At 44.8% G+C, this 12,310-nt stretch overlaps 1 protein-coding gene across 6 annotated transcripts in view; it reads right to left on the bottom strand.

Moving 5' to 3' along the window:
• The window catches only part of LOC129556404 (zinc finger MYM-type protein 2), a 69,790-nt gene extending 65,688 nt beyond the window's left edge, over positions 1–4,102 (bottom strand). For 2 of the 6 annotated variants that reach the window (XM_055426421.1, XM_055426422.1), the window contains exons 1-2: positions 2,920–3,027; positions 1,912–1,980 (exon numbers count right to left, since the gene is read on the bottom strand). The gene's annotated coding sequence lies outside the window, so the exon portion shown is untranslated. The other 4 variants (XM_055426417.2, XM_055426420.2, XM_055426419.2 and 1 more) reach the window with 3 other exon arrangements.
• Positions 4,103–12,310: the final 8,208 nt, after the last annotated feature.

Here is a 12,310-nt window from a genome sequence, read left to right as displayed (position 1 = left end):
AAGTCTGACACTGCTTCCACTGTTTCCCCATCTATTTCCCATGAAGTGGTGGGACCAGATGCTTCATTTTAAGTTACAGTATTTAAGAGATAGATACTAAATTGTACACGTACACACTGAAAAAAGAGAATATATTATTTCTGATTCAAATAGATCCTATTAGTTTAAAAGCAGTCAAATAATTATCTAATAGTTATCCAATTAATAACTGTGGTACTACTTTTTTTTTTTAAGGTACTTAGTTAAGACTTAACATTCCATATTTGTTTACCCACTGGTCTCCAGGAAAAGAATACAGGCTGAAAAGACTGTAACTTCCAGTTTCCTTCAATTTCAATTTCTAAATTTGTGAAACAAGTATATTATATACTTTAAAACAGGACAACACAAAGGACTTCCCTAGAAATCTGGAGGCTAGAACTCCACACTGCCAATGCAAGGGGCACCGGTTTGATCCCTGATCAGGGAACTAAGATCCTACAGGCCTCAGTGTGGCCCAAAGATTAAAAAATAAAATAAACAAAAATTTACAAATAAAGCAGGACACCACAGCTGCTGAACTCAGGCCTGTAACCAAAACTGGTTAAGTTCAAATCCTTGTTTAAACGACTACTATCTGGGTTATCTGCTTATGCCAGCTTCCTCCTCTACGAATTAGGAATAAAAGCACTAAGTTTTTATAAAGATTAAACTATTTAATATGTTAAAAATTAGACTGGACATGTGTTGATAATTATAGAATGTAAATGATAGGTACACAGAGGTTCAATATACTATTCTCCCTCATAAAGTTGATAGTTGCCATAGTAACTTTTTTAAAAAGTCCTATGTTGGCATACAATACAGGCTCAATACATGTTATTTTTATGACCCTGCAGGCCATTTGCCAAGATTTCCTTAAAGGAAATAATACATGAAAGCACCGGGGACCTGCCTAAAGTGGTATTTGCTTAAATCAAGTTGCCATCCTCACATCATCCTTCACAATCAGTACTCAGTTTGTGTTCATTGTCTATTATTTTTTGACCCATTTAAGACTTAATATTTAAGCATAAGCGACCATACTCATGACTCACCTCTGACAGAGATCTGCAAGTTAACGATAGGTGGGCTCCAGAGCTACAATGTGTCCAGAACAGTAACTTCAATGATATTTTGTAACTCATTTCAACTGACGGAAAATGACCCGTTATGTTTATCTTACCGTCTAGCACATTACAAGGCTACTTTAAAACAGACAAATTGCAAGCATTAAACGATAACTCTCAGGTAACACATCAGGAACAACTCAAGTGAACACTAAGCATCGCAAAAGATTTGGGGCTAAGAGTAACCTGAGCAGGGAACTAGGTGATAAAGCAAGACAACAGGAAGAGGGGGCCTCACGCCTTTCCTAAGCAAATACGTCAAAGACATCCACCAACTCACGAACCCTAAGAGTCAAAATTTGTGTTTTACATCACACATTCAGAGTTAAATCCGTCTTTTTGCTTCTCCAACCCCTTCAATCAATTCTCCATTGAAAAGGAAGAGAAAGTGTTAAAAGATGGTTGCAGACTAGGCGTCAAACGAAACGACTTCAATTCCCACCCTGGAACTCTAGAGGGCGCCAGCAATATGCCCTCCTTCCTCCACCCCTCCTCCCGGGTAACGTGAGCAGCTGCAGGAGCCCGTCGTCTGGTTACTGAGGTTGGTATTGCAGCAGGAGCGCTGTCTGCAGCGGTGCAAACAGCAGCGCCCACTCCCAGCTGCCTCACCAGCCATTATCCAGGCTGCGCCCCGGGGGCAGTGCCACCCAGGGGGAAGCTCCTCCCCCTCAAAACAACGGGGGCGCACCGGTCCCAAGGCCGAGGCCCTACATTAACCTGCCAACGTCCTCTAGGAGCATCAAGTTAGGGGCAAAAGACTCACAATCTGGGTGTTGTCCTCCTCACGCTCAGCCAAAGATGCACCAGGTAGGGATGAATTCGACTCCTGGTCCTGGGATAAGAGAAAAAATGAAAAATGGATCAACAACATCTAACCAGGTGGGAGAACCAAGCCTTTTCCACCAGAAGGAGGCAGAGAACGGAATAAGAGGTCAAGGAGGTTCGGACCTTCGATTATTGCCCTCCAGCCCGGCACCAACAATCCCCCCCAACGTAAAGTAGAGCAAAACGGCATAAAATTTTTATTTGGGACCAAAACCCACGTGAAAGGCAAACCCTGGAGGGAGGAGGCGGAGGGCAGCAGGACTGCTCGGGGAGGGGGAGGGGTAAGGGAAGGGCGAGCGCAGCCTCGACGCCAGCGGAGACTCCGATTCCCCGGATCGGCCCGCCCAGCGCAGTCTCCGCCGCGCCCGCACCCACGCCGGGCTGGGGGGAGCCCACGTCGCCGCGGGGCGAAAACCCCCCGCTTGTGACCCCAGTTCTTGCCCGGGGCTGGAGACTTGCCCCCCCCTCAGTCGGCGACCGGCAGCGCTGCCTCCCCGTCCGCCATTAGAGACCCAGCCAAACAATACGTGCGGAGCCGAGTCGCGCGCGCGCCGGGGCCGGGGCGGCCGAGGAGGGGACCGGCGCGGGGGGCCTGGGCCCTCGCCCACAAACTCGGGGACCTCGCGCCGTCGCTAGGAGGGCGCTAACGCGACCCCGAGCCCCCACAGAGGCGCCCCTCCCCCACCTTCCCCACCCCCACACCGCGCGACCCCCACAGCCGGCCCCCGCCCCGGGCGGCCCCGGGCGACCCCCGCCGCCGGCGGCCACCTCACTCCGCCCTCGCGGCCGCGCCCGCACTCCCGCAGCCCGCGGGCCGCCCGCCAACGCGCCTGGGACATCAGCGGAGCCGCCGGCAGCCGGAGGCCCCGAAGCGGCATTGGCGACGGCGGCCGCGCCGCGGGGCACTCGTCCCGGGTCGGTGGGAGGCTTCGGAGGCCGCCCTCACCCATCTCCGCCTCCCGGCGCCTCCGCCTCCGCCTCCGGAGGCTGCGCCGCTCCCGGCCACCCCCACTGTCGGCGGCCCTGGGCTGGAGACACGGCGGGGACAAGCCTCACCCGGTTCTGGCTGCGGCTCCGCGGAACGAACCTCCCCGCCCCCGGCCCACCCCCCTTCGGCAACACGCGCAACTCCGCTCGGTCCAGTCCCGGCTTTAGCGCTGGTGAGGAGGCGGAGGCGGCGGCAGCGGCGGCGCGGCCCGACCCAACAGGCCCCGCCCCCTACGCCCTCACTGGCTGCCGGGGAGGGCGGGCAGGGCGCCTCGGGCACGCCCATTGGCTGTGTCCGCCTTCCTTCAGGGCCCCCCTTGAGGGGGTGGTCCGACGCTCTGTCCGTCAGCCGCAGGCCACACCCCCGCGCCTCCATTCCATTCCCCCCCCTTCCCCGCCCCCACCGTGGCCCGGCCCGTCAGGGTCGGGCCGCTGACTCCCGTTCCCGCAGCACAGGCCACGGCTCGGCCCCTGAGGCTGGGCGCTGTCGGGCCCCGGCGGCCCGAAGACCTGAGCCGGGTCACCTGCCCTCGCAACGGCTGCGAGCGCCGCCGCCTCAGGAGCGCCACGGCCTCGATGTCCCCTAAGCCCTCCCTGTCCAGTGTCTGGGAGCCCCGTGAGGGCTGGGCGGGCCGGGGCTTCGGCGAAGGGAGCTGGAGCCGGGGTCTGGAAGGCCGGCGGCGGGGCCTCGCGCGCTCCAAGGGCTGGAGGCGCTTCCCCTTTCCTCAGCCCCGTGGGGAGGCTTCCCCCGCTCCCGTCATGGCTGAGGGAGGAGACGACGTCCTCCATCTTGTCGGGGCCGCGGGGGAAACTGGGGGCAACTCCGACTGGTCCCAGGAAGCCAGGGCTGGGCCCCGCGGTGGAGACGGCGCCCGCTGCCGGCTGCGAACCTGGGCCCGGCCGACGCGACGGGATCCGGCCCGGACGCCGCTCCCGCCTCCGCCGGTCAAGATGGAGGCGACTGCGGGTCCCCGATCCCAGCGCCCGCCTGTCGGAAGGGCTGGGCCTGGCCCGCCGGGCCCCGGCTTCCGTGCTCGTCGGCCTCGCTGCGAACAAGGCCGCGGGGCAGGAGGATGCGCAGGTGCGAGGCCTGCCAAGCGGGGCCGGGCGAGCTCCTACCGAGGAGCCACCTGGGCCGCGGGGCTCGGCTTTTGTTCGCCGTCTACACCTACGTCCCGGGCGAGCGTCACGGGCTGTGCGGGTCCGGAGGTTCCACGTAGGAGGCGGGCGGGGAGGCCGCCCTGGCGGCCGTCGGTGGGACTGCAGCCGGCGCCGTTGGGGTGTAAATGGATGGATACAGTGGACCTAATTTCACACACCGCCTGCTAGTGTAAATAGACGCGTGATGGTCAACTTTAAAGTTCAACACGGTCGTGGACAATATGAACTTTCTAATGAAATTATAATCATCCATGAAGTTCTCAGAAAAGACTGTCCTTTAAGAGACGGTATTTACAGAGCACAGCCTAGCAGAGTCTCATTGTGTATAAATCAAGTAATAAATATACTGCTCTTTATTTAAATTGAAAGATATACAATATGCATTTCAACCCCTTTTCTCAAAATGGTACCATTTATTTTTCTGCATTTTATTTCTTAATTATAAAGTTTTTCAGTTTTCAATAAACACAAAATATCCTTGTAAGACTATGTATTACACAATACCGTTTTACACTGACATTCTCCACATCACCATCTTCACAACAGAAACGTCCGCTATCACAAAATGAGGGGTAACATTGTAATCAGCCCATGAAAACTTACATCATCCTCTTTCTGTTACCACATACAACTGCAATAACTTCTCTTCATTGAGTTTATAATTAGATGGCTTAAGTAGCTGCTGCTGCTGCTGCTAAGTGGCTTCAGTCGTGTCCGACTCTGTGCGACCCCACAGACGGCAGCCCACCGGGCTCCCGCGTCCCTGGGATTCTTAAGTAGAGATACTTCCAAATAAGCTCTGTCACAGACTTTAGTGACAGATTGGATTGCTGCATGCCGTTCAATTTAAGGAAGCTCTATATTGACACTGATTATCTAACTGTATTGCTGTTTTATAATGAACAAGAGTAATGATTGCTTATTAGTATATATTAGTCACATTTTCATTCAAATCCATTTGTCCGTGAAAATGTTCACTAGATTACCTACATGATATCAGGGAGAATTTTAGTTGAGACTTGAAAACTGGAGTTTCATCTTTAGCATCAGTCCCTCCAATGAACATCCAGGATTGATCTCCTTTAGAATGGACTGGTTGGATCTCCTTGCAGTATAAGGGACTAGTTGGGGGCGGGAGGAGAAGGGGACGACCGAGAATGAGATGGCTGGATGGCATCACCGACTCTGTGGACATGGGTTTGAGTGTACTACGGGAGTTGGTGATGGACAGGGAGGCCTGGCGTGCTGTGATTCATGGGGTCGCGGAGAGTCGGACACGACTGAGCAACTGAACTGAACTGAACTGAACTGAAAACTGGGGGAAAAAAATTTTGTGTCGTAATTTAAATAAAAGCTACATTTAATTTTATAGAAAAGCACTTATAAAAACAAATATTTGAATGTTCACAACAGAATTATTTGTAATTTCCAAAACGTAGAAACAACTGAAATGTCCATTAACTAATGAATGCATAAACAAATGTGGTAGATCCATACAATGGAATATTTTTAACAATAACAAGGAATGTAGCTCTGACACTGGCTACAATATGGATGAACTTTAAAGACACTATGATAAGAAAAATAAGCCAGTCTATACATTGTATGATTCTATTTATGTGACACTTCCAGGCGAGGCAATCTATAGAGATAGAAAGTAGGTTAGTTCCCTAGGCCTGGGGAGGTAGGGAGTGATAGCTAAAGTGTAGGGAGCTTCTTTTTGGAGCAAATTGATTGTAGTGATAATTGGACAACAGCTCTGAATATGCAAAAAAAATCACTGAATTGTTCATTTTAAATGGATGAATTGAAAAAAATGGATAAATTACATGGTATGGAATTCTACAGTTCATGGGGTCGCAAAGAGTCGAACGTGACTGAAGCGACTTAGCACGCATACACGAAATTGTAACTTGAGAAAGCTGTTACAAAAATGTGTGTGTGTGGAGTTATTCTGCACTAATCACAAAAGCAGACTAAGCTTTGCAAGAAAGCAACATGAAGATTTGAGCAGAGGACTTGTATTTTAAATACTTGTTTGGCCACTCAAACCCTTGAGCAAGTTTCCTTCTCTCCTGATCTGGACAAGAATGTAGAACTGACATGGAAGTGACACCACCGTTCCTCAGCTCTGTGACTCTAGACCTTCCAGAGCCTCAGTTTCTCCATCAATAAAATGAAGGATTTGTACATAATGTGCCCTTGAATAAAAGTCCACTTGTCTCTTCAGTCTTTTCATCCCTCAGGATCCCAATGTCTCCTCCATCTCTTCTCACTTTCCCAACTTATTATGAACGTTGCTTTCCTCTCAGTTCCTGTGGCTTCTTAAAAATTATTAAATACTGATGACATGATCCTCTACACAGAAAACCCTAAAGATTCTACCAGAAAACTACTAGAGCTAATCAATGATTACAGTAAAGTTGCAGGATATAAAATCAACACACAGAAATCCCTTGCATTCCTATACACTAATAATGAGAAAATAGAAAGAGAAATTAAGGAAACTATTCCATTCACTGTTGCAACGAAAACAATTAAATACTTAGGAATGTATCTACCTAAGGAAACAAAAGACTTGTACATAGAAAACTATAAAACACTAGTGAAAGTAATCAAAGAGGACACTAATAGATGGAGAAATATACCGTGTTCGTGGATTGGAAGAATAAATATTGTAAAAATGAGTATACTACCCAAAGTAATTTATACATTCAATGCAATCCCTATCAAGCTACCAACAATATTTTTCACAGAACTAGAACAAATAATCTCACAATTTGTATGGAAATACAAAAAACCTCGAATAGCTAAAGCAATTTTGAGGAAGAAGAATGGAACTGGGGGAATTAACCTGCCAGACTTCAGGCTCTATTACAAAGCCACAGTCATCAAGACAGTATGGTACTGGCATAAAGACAGAAATATAGATCAATGGAACAAAATAGAAAGCCCAGAGATAAACCCACGCTCCTATGGACACCTTATCTTCGACAAAGGAGGCAAGAATATAAAATGGAGAAAAGACAGTCTCTTTAACAAGTGGTGCTGGGAAAACTGGTCAGCCACTTGTAAAAGAATGAAACTAGAACACTTCCTAACACCATGCACCAAAATAAACTCAAAATGGATTAAAGATCTAAATGTAAGACCAGAAACTATAAAACTCCTAGAGGAGAACGTAGGCAAAACACTCTCCGACATAAATCACAGCAGGATCCTCCAAGACCCACCTCCCAGAATATTGGAAATAAAAGCAAAAATAAACAAATGGGACCTAATTAAAATCAAAAGCTTCTGCACAGCAAAGGAAACTCTAAGCAAGGTGAAAAGACAGCCTTCAGAATGGGAGAAAATAATAGCAAATGAAGCAACTGATAAAGGATTAATCTCCAAATTATACAAGCAGCTCCTGCAGCTTAATTCCAGAAAACTAAGTGACCCAATCAAAAAATGGGCCAAAGAACTAAACAGACATTTCTCCAAAGAAGACATAAAGATGGCTAACAAACACATGAAAAAATGCTCAACATCCCTCATCATCAGAGAAATGCAAATCAAAACCACAATGAGATACCATTTCACACCAGTCAGAATGGCTGCTATCCAAAAGTCTACATGCAATAAATGCTGGAGAGGGTGTGGAGAGAAGGGAACCCTCTTACACTGTTGGTGGGAATGCAAACTAGTGCAGCCACTATGGAGAACAGTGTGGAGATTCCTCAGAAAACTGGAAATAGAACTGCCATATGATCCAGCGATCGCACTCCTGGGCATACACACCGAGGAAACCAGAATTGAAAGAGACACATGTACTCCAATGTTCATTGCAGCACTGTTTATAATAGCCAGGACATGGAAGCAACCTAGATGTCCATCTGCAGACGAATGGATAAGAAAGCTTTGGTACATATACACAATGGAGTATTTCTCAGCCATCAAAAAGAATGCATTTGAATCAGTTTTAATGAGGTGGATGAAATTGGAGCCAATTATACAGAGTGAAGTAAGCCAGAAAGAAGAACATCAATACTGTATATTAACGCATATATATGGAATTTAGAAAAATGGTAACCTGAACCCTGTATAAGAGACTGCAAAAGAGACATAGGCATTTAGAACAGTCTTTGGGACTCTGTGGGAGAGGGTGAAGGTGGAATGATTGGGGAGAATGGAATTGTAGCATGTATATTATCATAAGTGACCAGTCCAGGTTCGACGCATAAATTTTCCTCTGTTCATTTCTTTGCATTTGTGCTTTTTTAATAAAAATACTTTTAACTGTAAAGAAAAAAAAATTATAAAAATAAATAAATAAATAAATTTTGAGAAAGTCACAAAAAAAATAAAATAAAATAATTTTTAAAAAATAAAAAAAAATTATTAAATAACCCAATATATTTACTACACATATATATATGTATATATGTATAAATTTTCCCCCATGCTGGAATGCAAGGACCCACCATGTTTCTCATTTTACTTCCCAGGCAGCATTGCCCACCCAACTGCCTTCTAAACTTTACAGGTCCTGACGACAAAATAGAAGCAAATTTTTAAAAAGAAAATTGTATTCTGATTATGGAGGTCCTTTCCAGTATTCAGATTCTATGATTTTCATAAAATCATTAGCTGAAAATAATGATTTAAAGCTTAATTTTTGCCCATTTAAGAGTTCCTTATATTATCAACTTTTTTGAGTTTTTTGAGTTTCTGTACTAGGTTACAATTCTCTAAGAGACTGAGACCTAAAATTAAGCAAATCAAACAACTTTGAATTTAGCATACTTTTTTAAAAAATATTTTTCATACTTCCATAGGTAACAAACACACAGTGACAAAAACAAAAAGCAAACAATAACATCAACAAAATTGGAAAACCGGCGCAAAAAGAGCAAAAGAAAACAAATTACCTGTAATTCTTCACTCAAGGTTGGCTCTTGGTAACACGTCATATTCTTTTCCCCAGCAGGTTTAGGTTCACAACAAAACTGAGCAGTAAATACACAGTTGTCATGGACCCACAGCCCTACACATGCACAGCCCACTTGACTATCAACAACCTCTCTAAAGCGGTGCATTTGCTACAGGGAATGAACCTGCATTGACAAAACACTCTCACCTCAAGTCCACAGGTTACTCTAGGGTTCACTTCTGTTACACAGGTTATGCTAATATATACATTCTATGGGTTTTAACAAATGCATGTTGGCATAGTTTCACTCCCCTAAAAATCCTCTGTGTTCCACCTATTTAACTCTCAATCTCTATAACTCTTGCCAATCACTGACCTTTACACTGTCATAGTCTTATATTACTCAGGATGTCATTTAGTTGGAATCATACAGTAAACAGCCTTTTTAGATTGACTTCCTCCATAAGCAGTAAGCATTTAACAGTCCTCCATGTCTTTTTGTGGATTCATAGCTCATTTCTTCTCAGTGCTGAGTAATATTCCATTGTCTGGACATACCACATTTATTTATTCTTTCACCCACGGAAAGAAGCCCTGGTTGCTTCCAAATTTGGGGCAATTATGAATAAAACTCCAATAAATATCCATGCTCAGGCTCTTTTATAAATATGTTTGCAACTCATTTGGATAAATACCACAGAGTATGACTGTTGTATCTTATGTTAAGAGTATGTGTCGTTTTGTAAGAATCTGTCTTCACAGTGAACTTCTGCATCTCCTCTGGTAATGAGAAAAGTTCCTGACGTCCACGTCTTCATCAGCATTTGGTGCCTTCAGTGTTCTGGTTTCTCACCATTTAATAGATGTGTAACAGCAAGGTGGTTTCTACTTGCTGTTAACATTTTGATGTATCAGTATTTTTCCACAGAATGTTTTCAAAAATTTATATCATCCTTAAGAAGGATGATATCCTTAAGCAAGATATCCTTATCTTGCTAATTTTTTATTATGTAATATAAAAGTGAAAAAGAGATTCTGTAAAAAAATATCTGGTGATACCTAGAAGAATAAAATTGCCTTTGAGAATACAGTCATCATCTTTATTGTTGCCAGATAAGTAAAAAGATTTTAAGATGAGATGCATACAGTGGAGACAAATATATAGCTATGGAAGACTTGCACTTTGACTTCCCTCTTCCTGTAAGACAGAAGTCAAGTCGAAGAACCCACCTATGGAAAAGCAGGACCCAGAATGGCTGCACACTCATGACAGGTAGGGAGATTTAAAAAAAAAAAAGGCTTATTTTTTTATGCGATGTGGCATAAAACAATTAGTGGGAAATGCATTTGAGACACCATAGCTGTACTGATAAGAAACTAATTTTGAATTCAATCATTTTTTAAATGTAATAAAAAAATAAGAAATGTAACCAGTGTTAGAGTCATCAAGCTTGATAAAACAGAAAAGTTTTATCAACTAATGCTTAGTGATACTATAGAGCACAGGAGCTGTATTCAATATCCTGTGAGAAAACATAATGGAAAAGAAGAGGGAAAAGAATATGTATATATATAACTGAGTTACTTTGCTGTACAGCAGAAATGAACACAAAATTGTAAGTCAACTCTACTTAAATAAAATTGAAAAAGAAAAACCTAATGCTTAGTGGTAGTAACAAAAATTAGTCATTGTTGTTATCATAGTGTGCAATTTTTAAGACCTGTATATTCATTCATTCCACAGATATTAACTGAGTGTCTAAGTTATGGCAGATACTATTGTAAGTGTGAGGGCTAGAACACAGAATAAGACGGATAACAATCCTTGGCCTCATGGAGTGTATCAGTTCAGTTAGTTCAGTTCAATCGCTCAGTCGTGTCCGACTCTTTGCGACCCCATGAATCACAGCACACCAGGTCTCCCTGTCCATCACCAACTCCTGGAGTTCACTCAAACTCATGTCCATCGAGTCAGTGATGCCATCCAGCCATCTCATTCTCTATCGTCCCCGTCTCCTCCCTCCCCCAATCCCTCCCAGCATGGTGGCCAAAGTATTGGAGTTTCAGCTTTAGCATCAGTCCTTCCAATGAACACCCACGATTGATTTCCTCTAGAATGGACTGGTTGGATCTCCTTGCAGTCCAAGGGACTCTCAAGAGTCTTCTCCAACACCATAGTTCAAAAGCATCAATTCTTCGGCGATCAGCTTTCTTCACAGTCCAACTATCACATCCATACATGACCATGGGAAAAACCATAGCCTTGACTAGATGGACCTTTGTTGGCAAAGTAATGTCTCTGCTTTTTAATATGCTATCTATGTTGGTCATAACTTTCCTTCCAAGGAGCAAGCGTCTTTTAATTCCATGGCTGCAATCAGCATCCGCAGTGATTTTGGAGCCCAAAAAAATAAAGTCTGACACTGTTTCCACTGTTTCCCTATCTATTTCCCATGAAGTGATGGGACCAGATGCCATGATCTTTGTTTTCTGAATGTTGAGCTTCAAGCCAACCTTTTCACTCTCCTCTTTCACTTTCATCAAGAGGCTTTAGAGTTCCTCTTCACTTTCTGCCATAAGGGTGGTATCATCTGCATATCTGAGGTTATTGATATTTCTCCCGGCAATCTTGATTCCAGCTTGTGCTTCTTCCAGCCCAGCGTTCCTCGTGATGTACTCTGCATATAAGTTAAATAAGCAGGGTGACAATATACAACCTTGATGCACTCCTTTTCCTATTTGGAACCAGTCTGTTGTTCCATGTCCAGTTCTAACTGTTGCTTCCTGACCTGCATACAGGTTTCTCAAGAGGCAGGTCAGGTGGTCTGGTATTCCCATCTCTTTCAGAATTTTCGACAGTTTATTGTGATCCACACAGTCAAAAGCTTTGGCATAGTCAATGAAGCAGAAATAGATGTTTTTCTGGAACTCTCTTGCTTTCTCCATGATCCAGCAGATGTTAGCAATTTGATCTCTGGTTCCTCTGCCTTTTCTAAAATCTGTTTGAACATCTGGAAGTATAGTCTACCCTAGATTAGATAGACATGACAAATAAAGAATCTACGAAATGAATAAAGTAATTACAGTGGAGAGCTAGTGAGGGAACAGAGCTGGTTAATAGGGAGTACCATTGGAGACCTGTTGAGGTCTGTACTAATGACCATGGTACACCTTTCTGAGCAAGTGATCTTTCCATTGAGATCTGCCCTGAAAGTGAAGTGAAAGTCGCTCATTTATGTCCTACTCTTTGCAACCCCAGGGACCATATAGTCTA

This window comes from Moschus berezovskii, chromosome 13, assembly GCF_049115385.1.
Source record: "Moschus berezovskii isolate FMDL1 chromosome 13, NW_MosBer_1.0, whole genome shotgun sequence".
NCBI lineage: Eukaryota > Metazoa > Chordata > Mammalia > Artiodactyla > Moschidae > Moschus > Moschus berezovskii.
Note: the sequence above shows the minus strand (reverse complement) of the source record. Positions and strands in the feature narration are given on the sequence as shown.